Here is a 19,512-nt window from a genome sequence, read left to right as displayed (position 1 = left end):
TTTGTTGCCCTTCTCTGGATGCTCTAGAATACTTTAATGTCTTTCTTACATTGTGGTACCCAAAACTGCCCCCAGGCACATCAAGGTGAGGCCACTCCAGTGCAGAGCAGAGGGGGGACAATCCCCTTCCTTGCCCAGATGGAGATGCTGCGTCTTTGTCCCCCAGAATATGGGTGGCCCTACTGGTTGTGATGGTTCTGCTGATCCATTTTCCACTGAATATCTAAAAGGGTAAAGAAGAAAGAGTGACAAAGCAGGAGGCAAAAGACAAAGAAAAACACTTGAGGTTCACCCTGAATACCAGGAAAATTTTACTGTGAAGGTAACAGAACACTGGCAGAGGCTGACAAGAATGGAGTATTATTCTTTTGGTTAAAATCTGCCTGAACACAATCCTGAGCAACTGGGTCAGGATGGCCATGCTTGAGGGAGGGGAGTTAGATTAAATGACCTCTAGAAGTGTCTTCCAACCTCAACCAGTCTTCAATATGATCATTTTGTGAGTCAGTGCTTTCAGGTATTTTCACTGCTATTTTCTTTTCTGCAGAATTAATTTGTTTGGAGAAAAATAAGTATTCAATGTACATCTTCTCCTTTATCCATCTTTAAAGATGAGGAAATCCCCAATGGTCATGACCAATGCTCTTTTCTAAGTGCTTTTAGTGTGGTTTTGTTACAACTCTTGCTGCAATATTGTGTTCATATCAATGTTTAGAATCTTCCCATAATTAAATTCGGAAAAAACACCAGCTCTAGCATTTCTCTTTATTTGAAAGGTATCTTGTAAATTAAGAAAATCGTGTAAAACTGCAAGCAGTCAATGACAGGCTACTGATACAATCCATACCTGAAAAAGTGTTTACATTTTAACCTAAAATTGATCTAGTTAGAATAATTTTACAGTTTATTTTGGTTAAAAAGCAAACAAGCAAACAGACAAAAACACCCAAAAAACCACAGAAAGAAATCAACAAACACTCACTGTGTTGATATCCATATCTCTTTTATCCTAGAGATAGCAAAAATCTTCCTTACTCTATTGTGATACTTACTTTTGTTATTTTCTGTTATTTTATGGAATTTATACTGAAACCAAACATTCAAAGGATTTTCCACATATCTGATAATAAAATGGAATCTGAACAGTTCTGTGTTTACAGAGAAAAAAATTGCTGAACCATTCTTTACCTCTTTTTATGCTTCTAATTAGAGCTCATAATATGAACAGGGAATAATTTTGTGGACCTATTTAAAAAAAAAAAAGTGAAAACACCAATGTACACCATCCTCTCATATACTGAGACATTGATCTTAGTTGCCTGCACACTGAAAAACTGCTTTACAAGGTTGTAGCTTGAAATAGTGTTTAGTGGGAGGATTTTTCCATAACCTTTTGACATGTCACATTTTTTACAAGCTGCAGAATAAATTTTTGCTTACTATTCTCCTTTATTTCAATGCATTATTAATGCCAGAATATTGCAATCTGCTCTGTCATTGCAGCAGAAGTAAAAAGTACCCTTGCCTCACAAGTAAATAAATCAATATCTGTTGTCTGAAAATAAAATGCAATGTCTCTCTAAAATTCTTACATGATGTGATGCATTTTTATCTGATTCTTCCCACTATGAATGATTGTTGATTGTTCCTTTATTAAAATAAAGAAAGTATTTTAGTGAATAAGAAATTATATGAAAGAAGTTAACTACAGATGGGTTTGCAAGAAAATGCGCTAGCCTAAAGTGGAATATTCCCAAAGGATTTGTTCATATATGTGCTTGCATTGCTCGATGCCTTGTAATAGCAGCTTCAATAGAAATCTTCCAAAGGATTAATTGCTTGGTTTTGCACAAGTTCTTTATTTATCATCATTAACAGGCTTGTTTGAAAGAGTTTTTTCACAGTGTAATGTATCATTTATTGAAAATCTCTTTCTGTCCAGCTGACCAAAGGAGTATATTATATGTTATGCTGTCTAATTACACGGCTTGATTTTAGCAATCATTTCCAATTTGTTGGTCTCAAGACACAGGAAGACAGAGGAGTAGAATATTGCAGCTCAGAGCTTACAACTCTTCTCATCAGATCTATATCTTAGACAGAATAAAGCTGTTGGGAGAATGTATTTAGGGCAAAACTTATGCCAAATATAATTAACTCATTGGAGAGATTTTCTAGATTGTCCAGAGTGAGGAGGAAATCATTAAAGAAATGAACATACCACAGAACCTTTGCTTTGAATAATTGTAGAACTATGTCATAAATTCTAATATATTCAAAACTGGTATTGAGAGCAATTACACTTTTCAAAAGTAGATCATTACATTGAGATTATTTTTCAGAGTACATTTATTACCAATTTACATAAAAATTTTCCTGTAAGTAATAACAACAATATGTTAAGATAATTAGATCAAGAATTAGGATCCAAAAAACAATCATTACACTGAAATTTTCTTATAAATGCTATTACTTTTTTTATATATGTTGGAAATATTGACTTTGTACATTAAATGAACATCTGTCATTCTAATATACTTCTTGTGTTGTAGGGTTTTTTAAGTTGCTACTCCATTTAAGCCTTTTTGAGAATGTTGCAATAGTAAAAATGAGGTAAATTTTTTGGTTAATGTGCTTTTCTGTAGAGATAATTCTTTCTCACTATGAGTTTTTTTACTGTGAGGACATGAACAAATTAACTAAAAATAATTCACAAATGCAGCTAAAACATAATTTACAGTATTGTCACTACAGGTTCGTTAATCTGAAAAATATGGTTACCTGTTTTCATAAAAATTTGCATAGAATGTTGTGAAGAAATTAAGACAGTTAATTTTTGTCAAAAAAAGGGCAGAAGATTAGGCTTCCTCATTACTGTTTTTTTTTTTTTTTTTTTTTTTTTCACTTCTAGCCTTCAGAAACAAGTACTTCAAATAAACCAATATCAAATTAGCTCACGCTCTCAATGTTGCAAGCATATCTGTTCACACAGATCATGTCTGCACGCTTTATGTAGCCCTTACTTTTTTCCAAAGCCTGTTTTCAATTAATCTCCCCAATTTACTTCCAAATGGGTTTATTGGAATTTTTCATTTTCCTGTCTTGTCTTGAATCATGGCTGCTCTGTATAAAAAAATAGGGGTTTTGATATCTAAAAGCAAGCTTTGAAGAGACAAAGAGGCTATTTAAACTAAATGGCATAAATCTTATTATAGGAAAAAATGGCTACTCATTTGGAAGAAAACAGCAAATTCCTTAGAGAAATGGAATTCTCAAAATCTCTCCAAAATCAACACTTAAGGCAGCATTTTCCCACAGGTTATCAAGGCAGCAATTCTATGATAATATCAATAGGATGGGTATAGTTGGTTAACACAATATAATTCTATCCTCTTCATAATATTTTTGTATAGGGAAAAGATTAGAAAACATTCTAGGCATGCAGTGATACTTACACAGACTCCATATATAGCAGCACAGAATGATTTGGGTTGAAACAGAGCTTCAAAATTATTGAGAGCAACTCACCTGCCATGGGTAAGGCAACCTTCCACTAGAATATATCTCCCAGTAGACATCGTCAACAATTTTTATTAGGCTGTAATTCACTTTTAATTTGAGCTAAATGAAGATTACAGACATGTAAGAGCACTTATGATATCAAAATATACATAAGCTGATATATTTATAAAATACATTAAAACATAGGAAGAAATGCACTCCATCTATTTACATTTGATTTAAATCTGTAAAATCTTATTCTGTTAAAACCAACTAATTAATGATAAATTCTTTTCTGACACACACCTCACCATGGATCCTGTCTTGTCATATATCCCACATATCAAATTATATCAGATACACTTTTCTTCTACAGGAGGAAGTCCATTTGCGCAGCTTACGTATTTTTTGGAGGCCTCTAAAAAACACAGAAATATTTCACACTTTTCTGCCAACCCAGTGTATTTTTTTCTCCCTGAAGCATATCTTCATCTGTACTTTTTGGAAGAAGGAACAAAATTAAGTCTGTTTTCATGATTTTAGGTATACATGTAAAAAAACACTCCCTTGTTCAAGCAGATATCAGCTTCTGATCTTGATTTTAGTTTAACAATTTCTAGACTCAACAACTCATCCAGTACTTTACGTTTCAGTATAACTTGTCTACGTTCACTGCATTTTATATCAGTCTATACATTAAGTAAATTTGAAAAAGTTTTGAATGGGCTTCATACAAGTACGTTCCTAATACACAGCACATAATAAAAACAATACTTGGGACATTGGCTATCCTGATTGACATCTCTGTGTTTAAGAGGAATTAAAATAGAAAACTCACTAAGTTCCTGGAGAAAAAAAAGGGTTAAAAATAGGTGTTTTAGAAGATATCTAGTAATTGTCAGTGTTGCAGGTGATAGTTTTTAATTTCCATCCCTTTCATGGTATGACAGTTGTCTGTTAATGTTTGATTTTTACAAAATCAAGACACAGAAAGAGAATCTAAGACTAAGAGATCTTTCCCTTTGGATATTTTAGAATGTCAAAAAATATACCTAGCCAAAAATTAAGGAAACAGATTAATCTAAACATTTAATTCAGTATTATTTTTTTTAAGCTATTCCTTTAGGTTAAAAAAAAAAAAAAGTCGTTAAGATTTTAAAGACACAAGTATATAAAATTACTTTAAACACTGTTTCCCTAGTCTTATAAGTACTCATATCAGTTCCTGCTGGAAAAGGGACTTTTTTATTCATATTCCTTAGGTCAGTACCTAAGTTTCCTTTAAAGATTTTTCTATCTGAACATGTGGAAAAATAATTGGACTTTCTATTTTTATACAGTGTTATTTCTACTTTCTGGAATGAATGAATTTAAGTTCTGTTGTAAAATTACTCCGTCAAAAATGAATGTGCGAAACATATTAGATATTGTCTATCTAGGTCTTTCAGACTTCTGTGGAATATATGATATTTAGAATTTCTGTGAGTTACTCAGAACTGTTTGACACTGGTGTTGTACCACTGAGGATTTTAGAATGCCACAGACTAGCCTGGATATTGCACAGTTTAAAGTGTATGATGACAGTCCAAACACTTAAATCTTACGCATCCCTAAAATGCTAGTACTCCTTTTTTATAACGTTGCAGTGTATTCTTCGCAGGGATAATCTCATTCCAAACAGAATAGTGCAGGTGAAATGGACTGTGCATACTGAGCACTCTGCACTAAATCATGTATCCTCCAGACTTTGCATAATCATTCCTTTTTCTGTCTCTGATATTTGTTAGGTAATATTTGAAATAATTCACCACAAATGGTGGCAACATTACACACAGAATATTATAACTTTTTTTTCCATGGAAAGATAAATAACCTTGTCAACCTTGTATGTTGAGGGGGGTAAATTACAAGATAGGCTGTCTTCTCTAGAAATTTGGAGAGAAATATCTTTGTCAAATGACATATTTAATAAACATGTAAATAAAATATCATTGTGTTTCTGAGATAAATCTCTGAGTGTTGTTCTCACAGATGACTTAGTGAAAGAGTGAAGAGCAATTTAACAAATGGAAGGTATAATTTTGTTTAAATTTTTACATATACTTTCATTCCATAGACTGTTTAAAATATCAGACTTCTTTCAGAAATTCAAAATGTTCTGATTTATCTCCTTTTTTTCTAAAATATATAGGGTGTTACAGTATGCAGCAATAAAGTCTTTCTTAGGTAGCTGCATCACAGTAAATCTTGTGAGTAGAGATCAGACAGGCTTGAGCACCCAGCACTGCCTCTTGTGTACCTTAGTATTTTGTGAACTCATCTGTTTTTCCCAGGCCTTCAGAAACAGGATCTGGACATAGGCATAAAAATGTCATTCAAGCTGGCAGTGAAATGAATTTGCAAGGTTTTTCTCAAGAAAATAAAAAGATTTTGTATGGCAATGGCAATTTTTTTTCCTTTTTTTCCTAATTTATAATCCAATTCCCTTAGCCTCATTGTGACCATTTGGAAAGGAAGGATGAATGCATTGTTTTCTTAAATACATAGTGGGAGCCTGTTGAGGGTTAAGTCTCCTGTAGAATTCCCCCCCCCCAAGTTGCTAGGAGACTAAATGCTGAGTGCTTAACCTGGACAAAAAGAAGCTGATCACTTAGTTTGGGGGAGGGAAAAAAAAGCTCGGGGAGAGAGAGCTGAGGGTGGGGGGTTGGGAGTCTCTGGTTTTCCGGGGAGCAGAGATCAGGGGCTGCTGGCTGCTGGAGTCCACGGTTAACGAAGGAGTCTGGTCCTGGGAATTCTACCATCTGTTGGAGTATCCAGGAATTCGGAGTTTCTTCGCTGTCCTGCTGGATTTTGGGTGAGCCCGGGTCCCGCCGCTGCGGCTTCTCCAGCACTGCCAACTCTGCCTGCCGAGGACACCCCCTGCCTGCGGAGGACAATCCGCCGCGCCCGGCTTCCCGCCATCAGCGCCGGAGCTTCCACCGTTTGCCCTCGGGGTTCTTGGTTCTGTTCTACTATTGTTATAATTGCTGTTGTTTTTTGTCTGTCCTGTTATATTTACTAGTAAAGGAATGTTATTCCTTTTCCCCATAGCTCTGACTGAAAAGTTTTATTTTTAATCTTCCAAATTATAATAACACGGAGGGAAGGATTCAAATTCCTCATTTCCTAGAGAGGCCTGCCTCTCCATAGCAGACACCTGTCTTTTCAAAACCAAGACAGAGCCCAACATGAGACAAGCGGAAAAATGATAAGATCAAATCTCAAAAAGAAAACCAGAGGTATTTGAAGTTTGATACATTTAGCCTTTCTTTTACTCCTTAAAAAAACCCCAGCAAACATGTTTTCTTCACCACTATTGTATAATCAGAAATGGGCGAACTGTAGCCCTAATTTACAGACTAATCAAAAACTAGAAAAACCAACTAGATTAAACAAATGGGGAAACAAAAGCAGCTACTCCATGAGAGTCTCATGAAGCTTGTCAAGTCCAATTACAAAGTGGTTCACCTGCTTCTGGGCAATACCAGACATACACACAGAATGGGAGAACTCACTGAGACCAGCCCTGTAGAGAAGGACTTGGGTGTTCTGGTAGATGATAAGCTGAATAAAAGCCAACAGTGTGTGCTCACATCCCTGGAAGCCAGCCACATCCAGGGCTGCACCAAAAGAGTGGCCAGCAGGTTGAGGGAGGGGATTCTGCCCCTCTACTCTGCCCTCATGAGACCTTGTTTGGGATACTGCATTCTCAGCACAAGAAAGACATGAAACTGTTAAAGCAGGTCAAGAAGAAGGCTGTGAAGATGTTCAGAGGGATGGAGCACCTCTCCTATGAAAACAGGCTGTGACAATCTGGGTTGTTCAACCTGGAAAAGAAAAGGCTTCAAGGTCACCTAGTTGTCAACCTCGTTGTCGAGGACCTGAAGGAAACCTACAAGAAAGGTGGAGAGAGACTTTTTCAAGGGTATGTAGTGACAGGACAAGGGGGAATGGCTTCAAACTGAAAGAAAGTAAGCTTAGATTTGATATTAGGAAGAAAGTATTTAATGTGAGGTTGATGAGGCACTTGAAGAAGTTGCCCAGAGCAGTTTTGGCTGCCCCAAGACAAGGTTGGGTGGGACTCTAGCAACCCAGTCTGGTGAGTGGCACACCTGCTCACAGCAGAGGGATTGGAACTAGATGGTGTTTAAGTTCCCTAACACCCCAAATCACTCACTGCTTCTATGATGTGAAGAAAATAGTTTCATTGGATATCTATATGCCTTAGAATGTTTATATTTGAATAAGATTTCATAAAACTATCTTTGAGTTGCATTCCCCAACCTTTTTTCCACAACTATTACAACTGGACTTTCAAGGGTCTCTGCCCAATTTCATGATATAAGATACATAAGTAATGGGAAAACACATGTTTCAGGTAAAGAATATTTTTTAAAATATAAAGTACTAGCATCTGAAGTAATGCAGAAAAAGTAAATTTTGCTTATGTAGAAGTGAACAATAGTTTATTTTCATTTAGAAAAACCACAGATCTTTCCAAGTCATGAAGAAATTTCAGTTTCTACACTGTCAGTAAATACAACTGGCTCCAGGAGAAAACAAAACAAAACAAACAAAACAAAAACAAAAATAAAACAAACAAACAAAAACCACCACCAACAATAAAACCCCAGGAAAAAAACACTTGACATAAAGCAAAAAGAATCAGGTTTTTGGTTTTTTTTTTTTTTTTAATAGTGATTCATACCTACAGGGTAATTACTATTGCTCACTGCAAGGAGGAAGAGTTCTGTATTTTAAACATGATATTTAGACTGCCTTGTGAATTTTAAATAAATTTTATTTTATCTGCTTGTATCACTAAAAGGAAAAATTACTATATAAATTGTTTATAAAGTACTTTCTTCCAAGGCAAGGCTTTTTTAAAAGTTTTGGAAATTTAGTGTTTGTGACAAATCAAGCTGTGGAAAATTACATTTACTAATTGTATGCTATATGAGTTTTATCTCAGTCAGTGTTTCTAAGTCAAATAATTTCTAAGCATTGCTTAAATATACTCCTCATCTAGCATTTTTTTTTCAGACTTACATTAGCATCTTGGTCTCAAAAGTGAATGAGCACCAATTGCCACAAGTGTATAAGTCGGACTGATGTTAGGGCATCTTAATTATTTGTGTTAGAAAGTAAACTTTTCAATATTTCATAAACTTATTTCTCCATTTATATTTTAAAATACCAGTTACTTCAATGAATTTCCTGTATAACAAATGTGCCATTTGACTTTTTCTATATTTTGCTATATATCATTTACTTCTATGTAAATATTTTCCTGATATGAAAATATTTCTAGCAGTTATTGTGCTTAGTGTCAATGCATTTCTAGTAGTGTGCTTTTGTAGTGGATCCATTTTCATGTCCACTTATCAGGTTGCTCTTCATGAAGGGTGGGCTTTGTGCAGGTGAGCAAATTCCCTTTGACAGAAAACGGAGAGTAAGATCTAATCAGGAGTTTCTTTAATGGGAAAAAAATGGATCAATGGTTAGGCACAATCTTCCAGAATGTACTAGTGTGTGCATGCTAACAGAAAGATTTGAACATATCAGGATTTCAGTCCATACTTTGGAGTTCCTCTTATGTGATATAAAACACGTCTCATACATTCTTATATTTACTGTTGCACTCAATTTCCTTAGTGACTCATTTTGTTCTCTCCTCATCGATCCCATCTTCCTCTTGTCGCAGTATTATTTTTTGTCTTTACATGCCCTGTCTTCAGTCACCCCTTCTTGAAAGGATCGTTTGTCCCTGATCTTCTCCTTTGATGTTTTCGAAAAGATATTCCAGTGTGATGTCACACAGAACTCCAAGGAAATGGAACAGCTCATCAGTCTTTATAAAAAGAGGAACAAAATCCAAAGGCATTGATGTACAGCTACATTCCTTTCATTCTATTTAATCTCCTCAACACTGATTATTCCTTGTTTTGAAAGCACACATAATGGAGTGCTATTCTATATGCCCTGACACCTTGCAGATTATGTGTATATCTGACCATATAGCTCCTGAGAAAAGTGGGTCCTTGCACTTCTAGCCTGAATAGAAAATTTCACCGTATCTTCACAGAGGCTGTGCAAGACACATCTGGCACACATAATTAAGAAGATACTGTGAATGCTGGTGTCTGATCTGTTACATGAAGCCACTTTGCACTCAGGCAACCAAAACCATGTTTTACAGGCATGTGCCATGCACATAAATGTCACAATATGTTCTATCATCATCTATTCTGTCATCAGTGTTGCTGGAGTACTGATATTGCTGAGAAAGGTGTCCTTGTCTTCTTTGAGTTTGGGGCTGAGTTACAGAACCCTGTTGTTTTGCATTCTTTCTGGGAAGCCTTTCAATCTATGCTTTATGCAATCATGAATATCCTGGAGTAGGCACACCAGTGAAATTTGAAGCTTGTCAACACCACCCCCACACCAGGAAAAGCACATAGAAGAAAAGAGATGAGCAATGAGAAGAGATATGTTTCCCATATTTGGATGGTGTCATCAACATCTCTCATGTACATTATCAAGGAGAAAACTTGTAAGTTGTCCTCTCCAACTAATCATTTGTTAATTGATAGCTAGTGAGGGATTAAAAGCTCCAGCTAGTAATTTTTTTTCTCTACATTTAAAAGATTCTTTAAAGACTCCTATTTAAAATAAAATTGTGCAAAATTGTTTAAAACAACCCTATCAGAAGGCTTCAGCCATGCTCTTCTGCATTTGAAGGTTCAAGATCTGGTACAGGCTGTCTGTTTCCAAATCCTACCAGGCAAAGACTCAGAAAATTACTATCTAGATCTTTCTCTTCACATAAAAGTACAACCAGGAAGTTCAGGTCAAATCATCCAGCGGGGCACATATAGTAACTGCCATACCCACAAAAACACTGTTTCATGCCCCACACACAGAAATTCATGCACTCACAATGAACATTGTGTGAACATTTGCTTTGTCAGTGCTGAATCTCAAAGGTAGGGGTAGGTTCAAGTAGCAGGATCAGTGACATAACAACTTGTGTGCATGTTCTGGTGGTTATCGCCTTTCCAGTTACTCATTCCAGCTTCACATTCCCATCCTTGCTCTCTCTTCTGCTCTAGTTCAGTCTCATCTTCTTCCTCATGACTAACCAGCTGGGAAATGGGCGTGTGAAAGAGCATGTGCCTTCATGCACATGGATAAGGGAGGAAGTAGGCTGAGGTGAGATAAATTGCAGTAAGAAATCCTTTCAATTTATTTACAATGTGTTTTATAAGCATAATAGAAAGAATGAAGCAAATATATATATACATTTTTCTTTTAGTTTTTCTTGTATAAAGGTAACGTAAAGGGCAGTAATGCAATTGACGTAACTAACAATAGTTCAGGAACGATTTTATATTCAGGGTTCAGAAAAGGTACAGCAACTGTTGTGGAGAAAGAGAAAAACATATGCAGTTAGTCTTGCCAAAATACTTAAATGTAATGATAAAATCTGCCCAATTTCATCATAAGATACTTCCGTCAGTATACAAAGACCTAAAGTAGTTACAGAATGAAGAGCTAATACCTAACTCTAGTATCACTTGAGTATTTTAGAAACAACTAAGGGGCATAATGAGGAAATGAATGAAAAAATATGCATATCTAGAGGACATTAATAGTGCTGTTGTTTCTCTAATTTGTTTGGTTTTAATTCCTTGAATTGCTCTTTCTGGCTTTCACTTAAATTGTAGTCTGCTCCTGATTCCTAGATCAATGGATTACAACCTCCATGATGCAAAAAGCCACACTGGCAACTTTTCAGGGACCAGAGGGCTATAACTGATTTGCTACAACTTATTTGTGTAGCTTTCTCTTTATTGTGGCAGATTTTTTTTATATTTTATTTTTCTAGTAGTAGTAGTAGTAGTAGTAGTAGTAGTAGTAGTAGTAGTAGTAGGCAAGGTATTTTCTTTCTCTCCTGGATCTTGATGGAAACATATTTCACCTGGATGTCCTTTATTTGAAACAAATCATCCATAAGCTCCTACAAAATAGTTAAACTTTCCTCTCTGATATCTTCCAACAAACCTTGAACACCTCTGGAGTGTATTGAGTACTACATTACTTCAGCAATATATAACTTTTTAGCTTTGGTCCAGGAATATGAAGCTCCTTGTCACAGTCTGAACATAAAATTGTCTTATACTTCACACATTGCTCTTGTTATATATTTCCTACAGATTTTTCCTTTGCCTAACAAATTTTCTTTCTGCAATATCAGAAATCAGTTTACAAAGTTTGAACACTAAGTTTTTAGATCAATTTCCATACTTTTAAAATTCCTTCTTTTTTGAAAATGTCATTATCTCAATTAAAAATGCTAACTTTTAATTTTCAAATACCATCTCATTTGTGCAGCCTATGTGAAATAATTTTGGCAACATCTCAATACAGCCAATTTCTATATAAGATGCATAGAAAGGATAAAGTAATGATTTTTTCCAAGATTTCTGACTTACAGATTCCTCATGTCTATCTCTGATCTTACTTGGTTGCAGTTTCCTATTGACAAGGGACAATTTTTACTTCCTGGAAATATTACTCTAGTTTTTTCTCTTCTGAATTTTTCTCCCCTTTTGGCCAAAAAATAGTCACCAAAACTGAACAAGCTGGAGCCTCAGCAGTTCCATGTCTTCCTTCTATTATATATACAGCTAAATCCAACCTCTCATCTGTCTGTTACTCTACAAGGTCACTTCTGTTACCTTAATGACATGGCTCTCCTGAGGAGATTGCTGTCATGTCACTTGTTATATATTCATTTCCTGTATAAGTGGCTTTTCTTTTACCTCCAGATTTCAAGCTACCAATCCTTTGTATGACGTCAGCAAATATATTAATGGTTGGTCTCTTTCTGGGGACACATTTTATTCCAGTTCTCTAATTCAACCTTCATGGGCACTTACCTGTAAGTATCACACACTTTAAGCTGCTCTTCCTGCAATTTGGAAAGAATTTGAAATACTAGTATTATTTAATATGCTGCCAATTTTGATCCACAATAACAGCAATCCCTCTACATTTTCAAGAATTGCTTGCATTTTGAAAAAAAAAAAAAAAGGATGTTTTATATCTTTTGGATTGAGTAGCTGCTCAGATGATTGAGGTTATATCTTAGTTTGATGCTTGTAATTGAGCATCCCTGCCCTCCTGTTACTCTGCTAATGTTTTCCTCTTGCTGTTTGAAAGAAAAGTTGATTTGGAATCAGGGCTGCTTAAGCCTTAGTTCACAGGAGATTATCCAACCCGCTTACCTAAGACTGCCCATTTAAAACACTTCGTGCTATTCAAGGTAAAGATGTAATACTGCTGGTGTAGTTATTACAGAAGTGAAAAAAACCAAGTACCCCATAAGAAATATATTGAGAGACCCATTGTTTCAGATTTCTTACTGGGAATAGGAAGAAATTCAAAGAGTGTCCAAATCTCAGATGAAATGCCTCATCCATCTTTACCTAATACAACACTTAAATGATGAAAGAGAGTAGAATTCTGTGTGTGGACAAGCACTAGATACAGATAAATAACTGTCCAAGATTAAATTACCATCCTGTAGTTTACCCAATGCAAAGACTTACAACCTAATGTTCAAAACCATTACCTTACTCTAATTAAATTCTTTGAATTTTGTGTGTCTGAGAATAACTTTCCAAAACCTATATGGAGCATTGTATGTTTTTTCCTGGGTGCAAAAGTATTAAGGACTTCTTTTACAAAGTAGGATGCTGTCTGTCAAAACTTCTGTTACTAAAGGGTTTTACCCTCATTTTTTCATATAAGACAATTCAGTATTCCTCTTCATCATTTGTGTCTGTATATACCTACATCATTAATTATATCTGTGGAGCTCTGGGAACAATTCTTGTTAATTAACTTCCTTTCCTTTTGCTGACTAGCTGCCCATGAAAAATACAGGCTGCTGGAGAAATTAAATCCTGCTTGGTTTTTTGCTTATGGAATCATCCTTGTTTCAAAGCTTGTAAGTGTCTTGGATTTTTGATAAAGTAAAACTGAGAGTTATATCTATGCTGTTTGACCTAATTTGATAATTTATTCCACATCTTGAAACTATCCAATAGGTGAACTGAGAATTTTTGTCTATGATCATCTTAAAATGGTAAGGTGTAAAATAATATTTTTCTTTATATTTGTATATATCATATACATTATAAAAAGGTGTTTTTAACTGAAGGGAAATAGTGCTTTTGCTATAAATCATTCCACAATATCTCTTTGACCAGGAGAGTTTTTGAATTAAAATTCAGTCTGAAATTATTTCTTTTCCTCAAAATACTTCAAGGTGATCTACTTCTGCCCAATAGAATGACTTTTCAGGACATGGAGGTGACGTCATTACTACATACATGTTGAGTGGTTTTAGTTTATATTGCATTTTGTTTACTCCTCTGGACTAAATGAGAGGTTCAACATCATTAGCTGTGCTCTTAGAAAACTTTATCTGGTTCTGCATTATCAAAACCAAACTCAAAATCTAGTCATTATGCCCACATTTGACATTTGAATCAATGTACATTAAGTGGGTATGACTACTTCAAGATCTCACTCCTGGTATGAACTAAAATACTGATGTAGACTTTGCTTGGCAGGCAAAGCAATTATGATGCTCTCTTGCCTAGCTTTCTTTCTGAGTGTTTGGAAAGGGAGAGTACCGATATTTCAGAGTGAAAGGTTTTCAGAAGGTTTTAATATTTTGAAAGATCTTACTTTAATGTGTACATCACAAACACCTTAGAATGCACACAGTACTCATTAGCCTAGTGGAAAATAGGAGTCAGAAAGGTAAGATGAAGGATGAAATAAGAGACAACTGGCTAAGAAATTTCTGTGATGCAAGGAGCACTACAATTCTGCTTTAGTTCTAGGGACCATTTAATCTCTTTTTGCGACTCTTGTCAGAAATTATTCAGCTGGTTTTATATCATCTTTATTTTGAAATCGGTTTTGTATTAAGGAGTCAAATTTCTCTGCACCTTAGGAAAGCTCTCAATGGAACGCCAGAAAGGCAATGGTGCAGTGCTGCCAACAAGGGAGGCAATGCAAGTCTAGATGGAACCATATGGTGATGGATCAGCATGCTCTGATTTATAGATCTAGGCCTCTGAATAGTTCTGAATAACAAAAGGATTATGAATCTCTGAATTCATCGAACAGGGGATTACTTAGCATATGGGGGAAAACTAAATTTATAGACGAGAATATTGCATGTCTCATTTTCCATTCATCTAAGAGAATGATTGAATTATAAAACCTGAGTGATTTTTAAGTTTAGAAAAACTACAGTGGTGTGTTCTTTCTGTTGCAAACTAGCTGGAATAAAGTTTTCATATTTACTTTAATCATTTTCTCAGTAAACAGGTTCTCTGCATTATTTGGACATGAATGAGAGACAAAGTGTAATCATGGATAAATTCAAATCTCAAGCACTGACATTCTTGGTAATTATATAGTTTGGAACATAGAATACCTTTGTTTATGTTGCTATTTTCATTGTCTCTGCATTAGAAGATCCAGTTATTATTTTGTATGCTTTAACATTGACATTTTAGATTAAACAGTGAGTTTTAAAAGTTTCCATCATAGTGAGGACTGCAAGTTTCTCATCTTTGGCTCATAGGCTTTTCTCTGCAGTTCAGAGTACCTAATTGTCTGCAAACAGTCTCACTTGTAATTATCTAAAGCTAATCCATTTAATATTCTCTATCTGCAAGCCTTTACAAATTCCCAAATATTTTTATAAACATTTTATAAGCACTGTTAATATAAGATTAATCTACTTGTCTAAAACTATATTCCCTATAATGGTCTGGTTTATAAAATATATATCACTGATTTGTTCAAAGAATGTGATAAGTAACTTTCCATTTTCCTTTGCTGAGAATCCAGTTCTGGTCCAGGTTAAAAAAACTGTAATAAAATGTTATTCAGTACTTTATCCAGCACAAAAAGTATAGGTTATTTTGTTACTGTTTGGAAAAAAAGGCAACCTTCATGTTCTTCTTTTACAGTATGATCTACCTTGTACATTGGTTGCATACTGGTCATTCCACTAAGTCATTAGCACCTTTCCTTCCCACATTTTATCTTTTTCTATGTGCAAATATAGATGTCCCAGCTGACATTCTCTGAATGTCACTCATAAAGTTGTAGAAAGCAGGCTGAGCTGTGTCTTTAGTACCTCCTAAAATAACTAGAAAATTTTCATATGTCACAGAAGGAGGAGACTTTTTTAATTAGAAGAATAATACTATTTTTTTTAATGAATGAAAAATTCTCTGGAAATATTCTGAAAACTTTATAATGTAGAAATAATACTACTACAGAACAGGCTATAGGGGGTAGGTCTTCACTTCAGTTAAACATCATCACTGAATCCCCGTATCCTGAAATCTTTTTTAAGATTAAATTTTTACACATAAAAATTTAATTGAAACTCACAGTTTTGTTTTGTTTTTTTTTTTTTTTATCGTTACAATACCTAGCAATTATATAGCTACGGAAAGAGACCATTTGTACTGTTTTGAATTGCAATCACTCTTCAATTCAATGTAATTGAATGCAAATTAAATATTTAGATTAAAACTTTTAGAGGACAGCAAAACTACTATAGAAAGAACAAATCATGTGAAAGGCTGTTGAGAATGGAGAATTTCATGTAAGACCAAATACATCTATGAAAATATCATAAAATATTATGGTGTCTTATTTTTTCTATTATCTAAATAATTTACATATAGTTTTCTGAATAATATGTATTTTTTAAAAAAATATCGATTTTTCTACTAAGAATCTCTTATTCTTTGTAACAAAATCTTTTCACTCTTTTTCTACTTCCACTTTGGATATCTTGAATATTTTTGCAAGTTGCCAATATATCTTATTGCATAAAGTTTAGATTGATCTGTAAGTCCATTTTAATTCAGTACTTTCCTCCATTTCTCAGAAATGGTGTTTGATGTGTTATATTCCATTTACGTTTCCTTATTTATACTGACTATATTGTTTCATTAAGGATACAGAAACAATAATTGCTGTCTTGCAAAACATATACGGACTGCAAACATAAATGCAGTTGTACATTATAAACTGGAAGGTAGCCTGTATGTTGAAGTCATAGTCCCTTAGTTTTTGTGATAGTGTTAGCAAATATGGGCTGTCTGGTTGCCTTGTCACTGTTTTAGCAATGTAACACTAATAGTAGAAAAACTGTAAGGAAAGTATTAAATTAACTTTTTTACTTTGATATTATGATGTATTTACATTACAGTTTAGGTATCTCATAGTCTTCCAGCAGGCCAGTTGGGCTTTTTTGTTGCAAGTTGTGCAGGTTAGTGGGCCAGTGAGATATAGTTTATACACAGAAAAAAGAATTTAGCATTAATTTCAATCAAAAAAAAACAAACAAAAAAACCAAACCAAAAAACCCACCACCCAAAAAAAAAAAAAAAAAAAAAAAAAAAAAGAAAAATATTCCAGATTAATTATGAGAGTAAAGGAAGTAAAGAAATTATTACAGAAATCCTTTAATCATAAGGGTTTTATAAACAGGTGACCACTTATTTTCTGGTGTTACACTTATATTTTTGCTGCCCTTCTTGTTCCCAAGGTCAATAACTTTCACAGGAAACTGTACAATAGTTCATTTTAAAAAGTGTTCTTCTAGTTTGAAAGCTCTATATTCCATATAGGAATGCTATCCTGCATCACAAAATCTTTACCTTATATAAGTTTGCCTGAAATTTGCACTTGGTTCTGCAGGTTGCAAGCAAGAACAGCTACCATGATAATATTTTAAGTAGTCTGTCATTGTCTTTTGTTAGGAATAAGTTTTTGTGTCTTTTATTAAAAATAAGGGAATTTTTGATTAGGGTTTTTAATTTTTAAGACAGTGACTGATGAACAGTCCATGCTGAAATGGTATAAGAAGGTTTGTTAAATTTTGATCATTTCATAAAGGAAAGAAAAATTAGATCTATTTTTGATCCCAAAAGAACTTTTATGTGTCTTTTTTTTCTCCCAGTAGAAATTCCGGGAACATTTATTTTCTTAGCATACCCTTTGATTTTGACTCATATATTTGTTCAAAATATTCCTTCTTTTCCTATGTTTTCCTTTACCTTTTTCAATTCTTTTTTTTTTTTTTTTTTTAAATTAAATTTGATACTAAAGCAGAACAAATCAAAGCAAGAAGCAGCATATTAATAGTATGTCCTTTCTCTTAAATAGTATCTTTGTGTCAGGGTAATTACAATTTTATTTCTTTTAAGACATGTAGTTGAGAAAAAATATGAAACCTATTATGACATGAGGCATAATGTACAAGATCCATAGTTGTGTAACCACAATTTACTTATTTCAGGACAGTGTACCCATTTATTTTCTGTCATAATTAGATTGTAAATTTCCACAGGGAAGTCTCTTTGTCATAAATCTATCAAATACCCAGCAGGATACAGTCCAATTCTGCTTGGAATGTCTTAGAATATCTACCGTAAAGTGAAAGAATAATAAGTATTGAGGAATTATTTATAAATATTGTGTTTTATTTGTCTCTCAGCATTTCCCTAACACAAACCAGCAAGAGACATAACAGTACATAATTATTTTCTTTGCTGTTCTTTCTCCATGAATGATATAAATTCTCAAATGATGCATGTCTACCTTTCTGTTCGTGGCAGAGAGAGGACACACTGTAATACACACATTTTTACCAAGAATTAAAAAGTATGGGATTGTGCATGCTGCTTCAGCAGAAGACTCTCTTGCCCACAGGAACATGGTCCTATGAAGTAACTTTACTGTGATGATATCGTTTAAGCATTTGCATTTTACCCAGCAGTTCTTAAGCTTTCAGTCATGAGCAAATGTGAGCAACTGCAGTATTCATCCTCTAAACTAAGAGAACTTTTGTCTTTCATGTGACTTAGAGATCAATTTAAATCCCCCAGAGAAATATGCCTGCATCTCTATAACTTGGATGCTTAATTAATTCTATCCAAGAGGGAAATGTCTTTCTCCCTGTGTCTTGTCCTCTTTACAAAAGAAACATATCTAATTATTTCAGTCAGCCCTAAAGTGAGCTAATATGTGTTAGTAGCTGGCAGGAGCTTTGTGAGTTCTTCAGCCAAAAGCATAATTTAAAAAATGAGGAAATAATGATATTATTTATGGCACTGAGAAAGAAAAATGTGTTTTTCCCACTGTGATTCTGTCAATCTTCCACAAGTTATTTTTTTTTTTAATAGTTTTCCATATCAGAAATACCCACCAATTAAAATTGAAAGTACTGGCACTTTGCTTCCTTTGTTCTTGTGTATTTCAGAACTGCCTTTAGTTAAGATGACCTTTTTGCCATTCATTGTCTCCCTGAAAAACTGGTAAGACGACTGTTTAATTCTGCTGCTTCTATAAGTTAACGTAAGCTGTCCTGTCACTTTCATCAGTTTGATGGGATATTAATATACATTAAATTAAATTAAGTTAAACAGTATTTTTAAAATAGTGAACATCCCAATAATCAAGCTAGAAACTACTAAAGTCACTTTCAACTGATGAGGATCTCAACAAACAGGTGCAGCAGATTTTCTATTTCAGTTAAAGCTTTCTGTTTCATTGTTGTGGTGACGGAATTGATGTGTTTTAGCTATACTTAGTAGAGGTACAAAATAAGATTTATGTTTTAAGATCTAGTGGGTAGGGACACTACTATTCTCAAATTAAGAGCCACCACTCTTAAAAATACTATTTTGTTAACATAAGCGCATTCTGAAATTACTGGTAACAATTTTTTATTTCTATTTTTATTCCTGTGGTAGCTAACAAAAAATGCAGAAATAATCTCGGAACTGACTTTAAGAAGTATCACAAAACCTTGTCTCTCCTTCACCTCCACTTGATCCTGTCTCCACATTACAATCA

The 19,512-nt window shown here is 34.3% G+C and overlaps 1 protein-coding gene across 3 annotated transcripts in view; it reads left to right on the top strand.

The window, feature by feature from the left end:
- Positions 1-19,512, top strand: part of MGAT4C (MGAT4 family member C) — a 411,241-nt gene that overhangs the window by 137,097 nt on the left and 254,632 nt on the right. Inside the window, exon 1 of one of the 3 annotated variants that reach the window (XM_040063368.2) lies at positions 13,486-13,555. The exons of the other annotated variants lie outside the window; for them this stretch is intronic. The gene's annotated coding sequence lies outside the window, so the exon portion shown is untranslated. Of the gene's footprint in view, positions 1-13,485; positions 13,556-19,512 lie in introns of those variants that run through there. 3 annotated transcript variants of the gene reach the window in all.

The sequence above is a fragment of the Hirundo rustica genome, chromosome 4 (genome assembly GCF_015227805.2).
Source record: "Hirundo rustica isolate bHirRus1 chromosome 4, bHirRus1.pri.v3, whole genome shotgun sequence".
NCBI classification, from domain to species: Eukaryota; Metazoa; Chordata; class Aves; order Passeriformes; family Hirundinidae; genus Hirundo; species Hirundo rustica.
Note: the sequence above shows the minus strand (reverse complement) of the source record. Positions and strands in the feature narration are given on the sequence as shown.